Genomic DNA, 14,245 nt, shown 5'->3' on the forward strand with positions numbered 1-14,245 from the left:
AATGAAACTCTAGTAATTCTGTAGTAGTTAGAGGTGAAGGCTACCTTAACTCACTGGGCAAGAGCAGCTAATATCATGTGAGTTTCATTCCTGTATTATCGGCATTATCTGTCAACTGATTTTCAAACAACTTCGGCATGGGTTCCAAAAATCCAAACTAATTTTCTATCCCTCAGGGTTGTAAATGCCACCTTCGTCACCAGCTGAGTACGAGACACAAACATTTCAGATACCTACTAACTCTTTTATTGAACTCTGATAAAAATCTTTCAGCAAACGTCGCTACTAAAGTGGCGTGATTTTTTTTTTACAATCGCTTTTTGAAGCACAACAAGCTAACTCTCTATTTTCTTCGAGAGATTCAAAAAACACTCGAAACAGGCAGAAAATCAATGCCTACTATGATTACGTGGCTGTCTTGGACTGTCATGCTCGTTTGTTTCTCTTTTACTCTTATAAGGGAAGAGACATTCAACAAGAAGTTGTTCTAGCAACAAATATTATTTGATTTTGCGCAAAGTTGACATAATCAATACGCATCTTGCTTGAGAGTCAAAGAGAACTCTTTAATGCCATTTGGATTAATTCAACAACTTTTGAACCTGATTTAACTGCATTTGTTCAATTCGCAATAGTTATGTATCGTCAATAGTCCAATATACACCTTCGTTATCGGCGTTGTAAACTTCAAAACACCATTTCTCAAAAAACCCAAGATGAAATATTTTCAAACCATCTCGGAGTTGATTGTTAGGATCAATACTAACATCCTGTGAAGAAAAAACTGAGGTACATGAATGTTGCAAAAAAAGTGCCTTCAGACATAGCGTGCGTCATCCGTGGTGAAGATATCCTTGACAAGATCGTGTAGAGCTTGATCTGACGCGTAAACACAGGAATGGCAGTTGACCGTAGCTCTCGCTTCATTGGCTCCTTCACCGCCATAGATGCACCAACCTAGTCTCGTTTTCGCAGCGACGGGTTGGCGACTGCGTCCTTCCTTTATCTTCAAAGGAACCATCAAGTTCAAGTTATTGACACCAATCAGTATCCTCGGAACCGCATCGATGTAGCTCTTGACTGGAAGTCCTTTGAAGTACTCATATCGCTTGACTAGCTGATCGAACGATAGAGTTTGTTTCGGTAGGGACAACTCCTTCACGGTGTGGGCCTCGTATCACCATCAACTTCAAGCTGGTCAACTAAGCTGTTCTCAACTGAAGTCAAAGATGAGCCATCTCCACCGTTCCTTTAGGTCCATGTAGAGTCACTGGTAAGATTCTAAAATGCAGCAACTGCTCCATAAGACGGTGCGTGTAGTTTTCTGCAGTGTTCACCGGAGTACGTGGATTCGTGTCAGTATTGCTGCGCGATGAATGAAGGAGTGGATGATGACGAAATTGACAGCCATTCGTTCCACAGCAACCAGTTTTCCTACAGGTTCTTCTTCCGTGCGCGTTCAGGCAGTTTCGGCAAAATCCACTGGATTGAACATGTTTCCAGCGATCATCAGCAGAAAAGGCCTTGAACGTTTGACAATCCTGAATGCGGTGACCCGTGGTTTTACAAGCTAGACACAACTTTTCCTCTTGCACATTGGCAGACGAACTCGTTCCGGAACTGGGCTTCTGGATGCTCAATCCGCTGCTACCACTACCACCGGAATACACTGTTATGTTACTCACTGATCTCCCTTCGATACGACATGAAGCATCCGAAAGTTTTAAGATTTACTTCCGGAAACCCCTGGAGGTACGTCCCCCACTCCATTCGTAAATGTAGAGGGAGCTTAGCTACCAGTTCCCCAAGAAGTGACGGATTCGATAGGTGCGCGGTTCGTCCCACGGCTTAGAAAAAGGTCTTAAAGGCATTGAATGGACATTCCGAAATCGATAATGGTTTGGAAATTCTCGACTGTCGTGGCTAGGGTTGAATGTACTTTGTCTAGGAGGGCAGAGATTAGCAAATCAGGCCTTCCATAAAGCACATGGAGTGTTTCCAAAACATGAGGCACCGATTCAGGGAGAAGTAATTGGCTTTGTACGGCTTCGTATGCTGCACCTTTTAGGCAACCAGCAGGGTTGTCCGAAAAAGGAGGTAAATCTCGAGGCATGACTTGCCTGGCGGCTAACTGCGAGGGGAGGGGGCAAAGTTCGCTACATTTGCATTAAGCATTGGAGTTTGCGATCGCGATGAAGCAATGCTGCCAAATTGCTTGAGTAGATGTTGGAGGTTGACATCATTGGTTGGTGGTATATTTCCAGGTAGAGGATGATTATCTGGCTTACCTGGTGGCACGAGATATGGCGTTGGTCCCGAGGCAGGCATGAGTGCCGCTGCAGGCATGGGTGCTGGCATACTTACGGGTACCGGTGGAACACTTGAGGCCGGCTGGGGTACCAATATAGGTGCAGACGGCCATCCTGGCACTGTGACAGGTGGAAAGACCTGCGTGGACAGCGGCGCTGGCGCGGGCGGTGCTACTGTCGATACAGATGCTAACGGGAGTACCGGTGCGGAAGGCAGCATGAACCCTGGCGGGGGGGGGGGGGGGGGGCAGCGTTGACGGCGGTCGTATACATGAAATTTCGGAAATCAAAAAAAAAAATATGATGCCGAATGTCTTAAAAATGCATGAAACGTCGAAATTTGGTGTTACCTCGAAAATTTTTTTTTTTTCAGTAATCGACTTTCTGGGGCTTAGAATTTTTTTTCATGAGTTCTATATGGAATATGGAAGATTGATGAGTCGGCTTCTAAAACTGTTCACAATTGTCTCCAACCTGCTTATATATCGAATTAAACCACCATTTAGGATCTAATACGATATAATTCACTAGGGTGGTCCAATTATTCTTCATTAGGGTGGTCCCAAACTTCAAAAATATATGAAAAACCACAACTTTTCATCAGAAATTCCTAAAATCAATTGTAAAAATATCTTGAATTGCGTTAATCTGTGTTTTTTTTTTTTTTGGGAATCATGAGTTTTACACAAGAGGAACATTTGCCTGAATAGATGAAAAAATACTTGTTTTATACTTTGCCATATATTTCCCTATTAGCTACACCAAATCAGATTTCCTGGTACTCTTTTATTTTTTCGATGATCTTCAACTAATTCTAAAATGCACTGCTTTTGATCTTCATCCGTGGATAGTTTTGAATTGTATGTTTTAATCAATACTATACCACGCTCTGCATTATCATTAACTACTTCCAAACATTGAACCCGTCTTTTGGCATTTTTAAACTCGATGGAACTACTCCACTGCTCCATATCGACATTCAGCAACGACTTCGGAATTTGGAGAGCTTTGAATAAGTTTTCAATACCACTGCTGCCTTGTACAAACGAGTGTAGTTCAATCGTTGAAATATCGTTGGATTCAACAATGGATCTGGCTGCTGTAATGTTTTTATGAGTATCTGTAAAAAAACAAACTGTCGTACTATTCTCTATCAGTTCTCTGCTTCTTGTCTTCTTCAAACGCACTACTGATTGATCATACATCTCTTTCGAATCCTTTTTTAAAGGTAGCCAAGGTAGAAAAGTTTACGTAGAAATAAGTACTTGAGACCGTTGCTTGCCTGTAGGAGAACACTGTTAGTGTGTGTTTTTTAATTAATACCCAAAAGGAAGCCAGATAAACAATATGCTTTATGCGGGTACTTTTTTGGTACCTCTATAGGGTAGGAATTTAAAAGAAACACATATAAAGGGTTGTCTCGTATTAGGTGGATATGTTAAAAAGTCATTGTACTTTCGTCAGATTGTACTGTAAACTAAACAGCACTAACGGTTGTCCTGTACAATTTTCGGAATTATTCTACGATTTATGTCAGTCTATGCTTCTATTTTACGTGGTCTCAGATACTAAAAAGGAATATCATCAAATGTTTTGAAGTTTGGATTCTTAAAAATTCCAAAACACAACATGATGATATTTTCAGATACATGCGTTTGGTAAAAAGTAATGGTTTTAACATACCTATTTTGATTTTTGGACCACCCTAATGAAGAATAATTGGACCACTCTAGTGAATTATTTCGTATTAGATCGTAAATGGTGGTTTAATTCGATATGTAAGCAGGTTGGAGACAATTGTGAACAGTTTTAGAAGCCGACTCATCAATTTTCTATATTCCATATAGAACTCATGAAAAAAATTTCAAGTCCCAGAAAGTCGATTTTTGAAAAAAAAAAATTCTCGAGATAACACAAAATCTCGACGTTTCATGCATTTTTAAGACATTTGGCATCAAAAAAAAAAATTTTGATTTCCGAAATTTCATGTAGATTAGGAGATTTTCGAGAGTGAAAACTTTGACGCGTTTGCGCCACCCCTAAATCATGTCCGATTGAGCTCAAATTTTGCATAGGGTCATTTTTCGAGGCAATAAACATTTTGTATATGGTTTGTTAGCGAAATTTGATGGTCAAATTTTTCCCATACACTCATTGGCAGTCTAAGGTCCATCTTGTTTCGGATCCGTGCTAGCAATTCCTTCTGTCACTTGATCGAATTTACAATTTTATTCAAAGTCTGCTGCTGGGAGAAATATTCAAAACAGGCTGTTTCGAATCTTGTGGAGAGAAGCGTGGATTGTCCATTCGCGACCGGTTATTTAGATGAATTTACAGCTGTTCTAACTACCCCCCAAGCAACACCATTTGTTTCTCAACGAGTAACAACAACCTTAGTGTAACTAATAGACGGTCTAAATTATGGACAACGCACCGCATATAAAACTTCATTGTACCATAAAAAGCGCAGAAGGTGGAGTCTCTTTGCAACTTGTGTTTGTGGCATAAGGTGTTGCAAATAAGGTGCATCTAACATGATATTTGAATGACACAAGTTGTAAATGAGGTTTTAACTGACTTAATTGCAATGTTTCACTGAAATATTTAAAACAGTACTGTGATGTTTTCGAATACATGTAAATGACATTCAAGTTAACCACATAAATGTATTGGATATTTTTTGTGAGGTGATGCGGAAAAAGCATACTGATGTTCTTATTTAGACTGCAAAGTCAGAGATGACAATCGTAGAAAAAGTCATTTGAATAGAAGTATGAAATTAATTACTTTAAAATATTGATAACTAGTCCGCTTTTTTCAAACGCATCTAGTTTTATGGTGAAATTGCACATTTTGCTTCGATTAAATATATACGCCTTCAAAAACTTACAAATTGATGCCACAAATTTGCAGCTTAAAAATATGTCGAAATAAAAAATTGATCTATAAAAAAATATCCTTATATTTAAACTATTGGAAAACATTACATATGTAATAAGTATTTCATGTTTTCATATTAATAGGGTGTGAAACATGAATAAATTGAAAAATAAGTTGATTATGTTTATTTCTGGTGGATTACATATGGCTGCCAGTCTTACCAACAGCATTCTAATTGTGTACATTGCGGGTCAACATGTTCAGTACAACCATATATGTGCGGTTGTGTTTGCGAATATGATAAATTTTTGGTTTCATTCTAACCGAACGAAATTAGCATGATGATGAGTTCTTAAAACTCAAATTTATGTTTAAAAAAAATAATAATCAATGGGATGGTCAGTGGTCGTACCCAGGCATTTTTTCGGCTCTCTAAGGCAAGGCAGTGCTCTGTTTCGAGCCGATTACTGACAAGATATTCTGACAAGCTGGTAGATGCGACACTTCGTCACATCAGTGGGCAACTAAAACACACCTACCAGACCCCTATTTCATGAAGTGTCCGACCCGTAGCCGCAAACCTAAATTCTAATCAGAATAGTTAATTTAAAATAAATATTTTACAAGTAACAATCAAGGCATAATAAGTGATCAGGATTTTTAAACCAAATAAGCGTTTTTTATGCAACACTTAGAGAGCCTATTAATTTAAAATGTTTAGCTGACAGAAAGTTTATCGAACGCAAAAATGCTTAAAAAACTAATTTGAAGAAGTATTTTATGAATTTATTTAAACATCTACATTTTTTTTAAAATAAAATAAACGTTATAATTTTTTATCAATTTAAAAAATAAAATTATCAAATAAATAAATGAAATCAAAACAAATTAAAAAAGCCTGTAAACCAATTGGAATTAATGACTTAAACTCGCAAACCCCCACTGTCTATCACTGAAAAATGCTAAAACTTTCATAATTTCGTCATTTTTCAACAGAATATTTTTATCTATCCATTGCAATAGAACTGCAAACTCCTCAAGTTTTGATAAGCATTGCAGTATTTGAAAAATCTTTTGATTCTGAAAATATTATGAACTGAAATATTGTAATTTTTTTACATCGAGGGTTTGAAAATCAAACGAAAGGTTACCGGTTCGATTTTGTTTCGGTGCGTTTTGATTTACCTAATAGGAAGTCATCCACAAATTATGTAAAGGTTTTTGAATGATAATTAAATCCCCCTCCCGTCCTTGTAAGACTCTTTAAAATTTGCAGTTCACAATCCTTCCCCCGAAAGTCTTTCTAAGATTTTAAAATTTTCAGAAAATTGTGAGATATCGAGTTTGGTAAATTTTTACATGCATTTACGGATTTAATGTATTTGGAGGTGTTTTGGCATTAAATCGCTTAAGATAAAATTATGTGTTTCACCTAATAAATTGTATGTATGAAAATGTTAAGCCCCCTCTCCCCCTATTCCGTTACTTAATTTTGGATGATCCCAAATGTTGGAAAAGATATAAATAATCCAAAATAATCATTTTTTTTTCAAAGATTTCATAGAAAATTACCATGCAACAATACGCTTTCGATCTCATCGAAGAAAGTTGGACTCCCAACAAAACCGAAAGGTTGATTTTCTGCGGCTTTTGAGTGCATCTTTGTGCGATGATATCTAAAAAAAAAAGTATTTACCCGTCAATATGCTCTAAAAATTGAGAAAACTTGAGCGATTACGGATTCCGAAGACGGTCGTTGAATATCAGTTGTGGAACTCGTATGACTCCCGGAAACAAGAAACATAAATTCAACTCCAAATAAATATACCAGCTAGCTGCTGCGTATCATCAATTTCTGGTCAAAACATAAATCTTTGCTTTTGACCCCTTGGTCGATCATAATATTACTAGCCAACAATTAGTGAATGGGATCGATGTTTCAACGCTTAGAGCTCTTACTTCAAACCCTAAGGATTCAAACTCCCAGTTTATTGCGCGAGAAGACTTCTTTTCATAATCTTCTAGTCATCATTCACAAATCTTTTTAAAAATAGCTTATAATTATAAAGCAAAGATTTCTATCGAAATTTTGACAAAATACAAATCAAAGCCTTCACATGAACAACATTACATCATAATAAAATAGAGGCAACCAAAATGGAGAACTCAATATAGTTCTTTAATGTCCTGCACCGATAACACATCAAAACGCCCTCTCATAACCATTAACAAGTGTAAAATTCTGAATTGATTTAATTTTTTTATGTTTGGAATATTTGTGAACATTCTCCATTATAGCAACATAATTTCGGCCGGTAGTGTACGGTTCATCCAGATATAATGCAGCTCACTGAACTGTTGCAAATATGTTTATTAGTACGTTACAATAATGTAGCTCTTTGTCAAGACATCACTAAAAGTTTACAACAAGTATTTTTTACGTTGCAGATGAGTCGATATTAAAATAATGATTCATATTGAACTGCAACAGCACCGCAACGATTTGTCAACATAACTGCACCATTACGTATTATCGATGGTATCCATGTTCCAGTTATGTTGAAAATAAGTAGCAAATGCGTAGTTTGAACAATCATATAATTTGTTGAGTATGTGCGTGCTTTAAACGTCACTTGTCAGTAGCAATGTGACATCGGTGCAGCTCCTCCGTCAGCAGCCATCAGGTTTCGGCATTATGAGCCACAATCCACCCGCTATTTGGTGTAGTTTCCAGTTCACCAGCAGTTTCGGCAATACGAGCTCCGTCTCTAACGGATCCTCAACGGCCACATCTCCGTTCGGCGGTATCAACATATTTGGCCCCCAGCTCACGCAACAACGAATCCATCGTCACATCAGGCTTCTCACCGTTTTATTTGGCCCTTTGGAACACCCGGTCGGTTGAGAGACTACGGCCACGCCAGCCGCTGTTGGCATCGTCTTTAGTCACCATCGTCCCCCACCATCCTATCGTCCTCGTCGTGGTCTTCCATTACGATTCCTCCGGTTTTGCCAATGTTGTCCAAAAATATTTTACAACATCAAAGTGACAAGACATATATGGCTCAAATAGGTAGATACTAGATGGTTACATCAAACCTTTACAGTGACAACTTGATTCAGTTGGTTGCAAAACGAAGTTTGAAAACTTATAGATTCATACGCTTAATTGGAACAAGATTGCAAATAGGTTCTTCAACACATCTTGGTTCGTCAACTTTTTAGTAACATTTCAAAACAGTTGCTCAATAGGTACAAAACACATACAGTTCACACTCTGTTTCACCAAACTTTAAGGAAACTTAATGTTTTATGAAACTCTCATTCAACAAACACAACACAAGTTAGATTTGTTGCTCAAGTGTTTCATACAATATCACGTAGCATATAACTTCATACCAATTTGAGTGTAACATGTTTGCTCCTCCCATTTAAGGCATGATTTGACAGGTCATCCAAGCAGTACATTGAAACAGTTGAGTTTCATTATTGTGACCTAAAGTAAATGAAGCAACAAAGTTGAAACTCTGTCGTATCAAGATGTATTTCCTGTACCATTTGAGGGATTTCTGGACAACTTAAATAAAAAAATAAAAGAATTGAGATGTTTTCTGTGTTGCTTGGGCCGCTACTTGACCTTACAAAAAATGGTTGAAAATTGTTTACTGCTAAACTTTAACTGAAATTGTTGGGTAACTTTACATGAACGTTTGTGTGATAAAGTTTTAACCTTACATATTATATATATTTTTTTTAAGTGGACCTTACAAATAATGGGTTGTTTAGAACCTTTATCATTCAAAATAGTTGTGTTCTCCATACATTTTGGAACAGAGAACTATATTATAACCTTGTAACTTATGGTTTGAAAACTTTAATGGTAATGTTTAGAGTAGTCAGAAAGGTCCATGGATGGTTTTAACTGACTATCATAACCATTACCATTAAAGTAAAAAGGTTATAATATAGTACTTTTTCCGAAAATTTATGGAGAAAAAAACTATTTTGAAGGGTAATGGTTCTTAACAACCAATTATTTGTAAGGTTCACTTCCAAAAAACTATAACACATAAGGTTAAAACTTTATAACATAACGTTCATGTAAAGTTCCGTAACCATTTCAGTTAAAGTTTAATAGGGATTATAAACAATTTTTAATCATTTTCGGTAAGGTCAAGTTATGGTTCGCGTTTATGCAGGTAACGCTTTGAAAACGTGTACTAATCAATTAGTTGAGCAAAAGTGTGTTGCTTTGAAAAACTAGAACAGCTGGTACAATTGGGATCTTTTGCGTCTAAAACGGAAAAGGGACAAATGGTACAACAAGTTTTGTAGATCAAATAGTGAACATCATTGGTATAGGTACACTATCGCACGTAATAGATACAAGGTTGCAAAGACTCATTTCAGCTAAAATAATGTTTTTTTCGGAATAATAAAACCAAAAGATGGTATGATGGCATGTTGTACTTGTAACTTACAAGAAGAGGTTACAAAGTATGCGTTGGAAACATAAAACCTGTAAATTTTGCTTTCTATGAGTAACAATCAGCGATTTGCTGATCGCTGAGTGAGTGAGTGAGTGAGTGAGTTTGTGAAAAATCGCTGATTGTGACTCTCATGAAGTGAAAAAAACAGGTTTAATATGTCAAACACATTCTTTGCAACCTCTTCTTGTATCCTACCAATTCAAAATTTGATCATGGCATCTAATTGTTTCATAATTTAGAAAAACATTGTTTTAGCTGAAATGAGTCTTTGCAACCTTGAATAGATATTCAAATCAAAATGAATATGTTCAAAGGAAGATTGATCAACATCAAAACAACAGCAAAGAGTTATTGGAAATTTAGTAATTGCAAACCGCGGTAAATAGCTTTTAATGGCACATTAGAACATCAGAACAAGTAATCCTTAATTAAAAATACCATAAACGAATGATAACTCAAATGACTGAACAATTGCAGAAATGGTTTGGATGATATCCGAAACACGTCATTAAGCAAAATAACCATAACAGTTTTATTATAGATTGCATCTAAATTTAATGATTATTTTGTCGACAGTGGCTAAAAATCACGGTAATATAAAAAAGGGGTTTGAATCCAGGCCTTTTGGGGTGAGAGGCAATCACGCTTACCTAATGCTAGAGTTATTCAAGATGGCTTTCATGTCATTGGCCACATCTTGCGGGACTTTATTAATAAATCATTGTAGAGTGGGTATGCAATACTCTTCTTGACCTGGAGGAGCCCCGTAACGTGGGTAGAGGGAAAGAGAATGCGTGTTGAGGACAAGGGGACTCGGGGACGCAGTGGAGGTTTTAGGTCTTTAAAAAATGTTTCCAGTCCAAGAACTTTTTTCCCTGGATATGGATTGCTCATGTCTAAGCCTTCTAAAAAAATGCAATGTTGCACTCAACGACATGGATGATGGATCAATAGGCCGAAATGTTTATAGTTGTTCAATTTTCGTCATACGACATCTGCGTTGTTCCAATTTGAAGAAATACTTGATGGAGTTCATATATAGCTGACATGTTGACGGACTTGCACTATCGCTTCAAATTTTCATGAGCGCAAAGAAAGCTACATCAACATCACACTTTTCAAATGCAACTTCTTGTTTGCAGCATACGTTGGGATCCATTTTCATGTTGTTGTTGTTGGAGCTGGTATGCTTTTCATTATTCTAATTGATATTTCCCACCTCGTACCCTACCTATCGACCCACCAACTCATGGACCGGGGACCAACGGGTTTGCTTCCTTTCCGAAGGAAGGCGTGATCAGAAATGACTGGAATTGACGTGACCGGAATTGAACCCAGGCCTATTGGGGTCTAAATTTCAATTCAATTATATAACATGACATGAGAGTTTATATATTATTAAATTTGAAAACTAAATATTCTTACTAAGTAGAGCCAAAACTGCTTCAAACGAAACATTCAGGCATTTTCTCGGACTTTTAACAATTGTATGCCAATACATTTTAAAGATCTAGGATATGAAGGCCCGATGTCCTTCACGGTGAAATGAAAAATTTTCACTCACGGTGAAGTGATTCTAATTTGATTTACACGGCAATAGCTTCACCGTGAGTGACAACTGGTCACTTCACTTCGTTTTCACCGTGAAGTGACACCCGTAATAAGAGTCAAAACTTTTGTAGCACATCAAAAATGGACATTGAAAATCTTACATGCATTTACGATTTATATCGTAGATATTTTTTTTTGCAAGATTACGTTATTTATTTGAGAGATTTTGAACCATTTGTAAAATGCTTTAAATTACTTAAAAATTCGAAATCTCAAAGGATACATAGGTTTAGATAAATGTAAATAATGTTCGATATGTTGAAAGCCTGATTTGGAATGTAATGTAAGTTCACAGGACTAGAAACATGCATAGGCAGACAAATGTAAAGTCCGGAAAATACAATACAGGAATATTTCGGCATAACGTAGCTGTCACTTTTGACTTCCATCGTCGATATCTGACAAATAACAATTCAGTCATATAAATTGACATGACCAATGTGTGGAAGATTGTATCATCTATCCGCTGGTGTTATTACTTTGTTTAATTTAATGATTTTTAGTGACAGTTACGTTATATCGAGGTATACCTGTATAATGTAATGAACTTGGACAAATACAAAAGCCACTGGGCTTCCTAAATTGTCTGGTCTTTGAAAAATGTCTGGAGCCCGAAAAATTTTCTAGATCACTTTTCGACATCTTAGCCTTAGACAATTAAAGATTATGAAGTAAAAAGCCACAATATTGGTCGTAAAAAAGTGACATTAGTGGCTAAATTTTATAAAATAATGACTTTAAATTCTTAAAAACAAGTAACCTTTTAGTGACTGACTTTAAAATAGTAAACTAGTCACTAAAAAGTGACCTGCTAAAAGCACTGATATTCTAAATTCTGTGTTTAAATATTCCAAATTTTGCCTAATGACCCATTTGGTCTAATGGCCCTACACTAGGGTGGCCCAAAATATAATTTTGTCAGGAAACCTGGGGGCTCACCCTCCACATGATAGCTTAGGGCGTCAGAAACAAACTTTTGTATGACGGCAACTCTGGGAAATGTTGATTCGAGTTGCTTATTTGAGTTTTATTAAAAAAGTCGCTTTTTCTTAGCTTATTTCAAAAAATATTTGTAATTCTTTCAAATCTAGTGAAACCTAACCCATTCAATTTTTCAACAAATTCTTTAGGGTCCAAACTATAAGAAAAAAAATTGTCACGAGTTGTTTTGTGTCTAATTTTGATGTTACAGTTTTCTTAATTCTCTAAAACAATGATTGTTTTTTGGTACTTAATGGCATTTAATTATTGAAAGTGAAGTTAAAACATAGCGCTAGTATCAATCTTATGGAATAAAAAGTAGAAGGGTCTGTGCCTAGGGGCACGAACGGAAGCTTGACGTAGGACCGCTAGTGGACGGAATAAATGTAAAGAGTTCTTTTAATTGATCAAATCAGGCATAACATTTGATAACGGCACAAAAGCATTTGTAAACAAACATTCTAAGGCCCTTTACACGCGAACTAAAGTACGCCCACGCAAACCAATACCACTTACGGAAAGGTGATAGTTGCCCCTATGCGATGATGTAGTTGGTTTGTGTGGGCGTACTTTGGTTCGCGTGTAAAGGGCCTTAGAAGGTTTGTTTACAAATGCTTTTGTGACGTTATCAAATGTTATGCCTGCAATATCTATTATCTCAACTCTTTCCGGTGTTGAATTGTAGGCGATCCAAATTTGTAGTAATCTTTTTCAAAAAGAAAGTTGATTACGAGAATCAATCAAAATCACTTGCACCCCTGCTTCCAAGTTTGTGTGGTCGTTGGGGGCTTGTGGTTCTGAATATGGACAAACAAGCATAGATAAATTCTATTCCAACTCTTTACTGATGTAAGCTTGATGGCCCTGAAAAGGGCCGTTTTATTGAAGAGGACATCCATGGCCATTTACGCTTGGCGTGTTTAGTGTAGGTGACAGCATCACGGACCTCATTTTCCACGAACACCTTCAGCACACCTCGTAGATCAGACCGGAGATACGTCAGACACTGCCACGGCGAGCCAGACGACGGATGGTGGTTATCTCGAAGAATTTGCGATGACGATTGGCACCTCCTTTGCCACGATCTACTGCTACTATTGCTGACCACGCCGTCCGAAACGAAAATGAGCTGATACCAGCAGCGCTACTTTATATCTTTTTAGGTTAAAGCAGAATGATGTGCAACCAAGTGGTATAAAAGCTACAAAGACTCCTCCCATTATGAGTAGTTTGCTATCAAGTAGCGACACTGGCTATTTTCTTTTTGCGTACACGGCGAATGAGAACGACCCAAATTTGAGTTTAGTTCACTCATAATCGCCAAAAGTGTAGGAACTCAGCAATGAGTAAATTTGTCTCATGATTTCCTGTGGAAAACCTAAAAAATCTGCCAGAAAATGAGGAAATTGACGAAAATTTTATTCAGTCTCGGAGTAGTACCAATAGACTGAGTCAATCCAATCGTTACTTTTCTCAAATTCGGGAATTTTTTCCCTGGAAAATCCTGGAAAAACCTGGGAAAACATGAAGAATATTTACTCATCGCTGAGTTCCTGCACTTATTTCTGAGATAACTAAACTCAAATTTGGGTCGTTCTCATTCGCCGTGATAGATATCGGCGCCGGTGGTTAGCGTGATTACCTCTCACCCCAACAGGCCTGGGTCCAATCTCAGTCGGTGCCATCGGCATGTTCTAAGGCATAACATCTCTGGGAGCTGCCTCCCTGGCGTCGGTAGCATTGGAGCTCAGTACGGAAAACAAGATACAAGATGTTGGTGTTGGTTTGTGTGAGCGGCCTTCGATTTGTGAGGCTTTGGAACGGTTTGTTTACAAATGCTGATTGGCCCTATTCTATTGTTGATCCAGAAATGTTTCCTGCCGTCTTCGTCAAATTAGATGCTAGATTGTTGCTTCTTCCATCGAAAATATCCGGCCGTGTCTATTCAAAGTTGATCAAGGTTGATCAAAACAA

At 37.3% G+C, this 14,245-nt stretch overlaps 1 protein-coding gene across 2 annotated transcripts in view; it reads right to left on the reverse strand.

The window, feature by feature from the left end:
- The window catches only part of Octbeta2R (Octopamine beta2 receptor), a 414,326-nt gene that overhangs the window by 382,835 nt on the left and 17,246 nt on the right, over nucleotides 1-14,245 (reverse strand). The gene's annotated exons all lie outside the window — the stretch shown is intronic.

The sequence above is a fragment of the Ochlerotatus camptorhynchus genome, unplaced genomic scaffold, assembly GCF_037179485.1.
Source record: "Ochlerotatus camptorhynchus isolate MF236.1 unplaced genomic scaffold, CSIRO-AGI_Acam_v1.1 ptg000547l, whole genome shotgun sequence".
Classification (NCBI taxonomy): Eukaryota; Metazoa; Arthropoda; class Insecta; order Diptera; family Culicidae; genus Ochlerotatus; species Ochlerotatus camptorhynchus.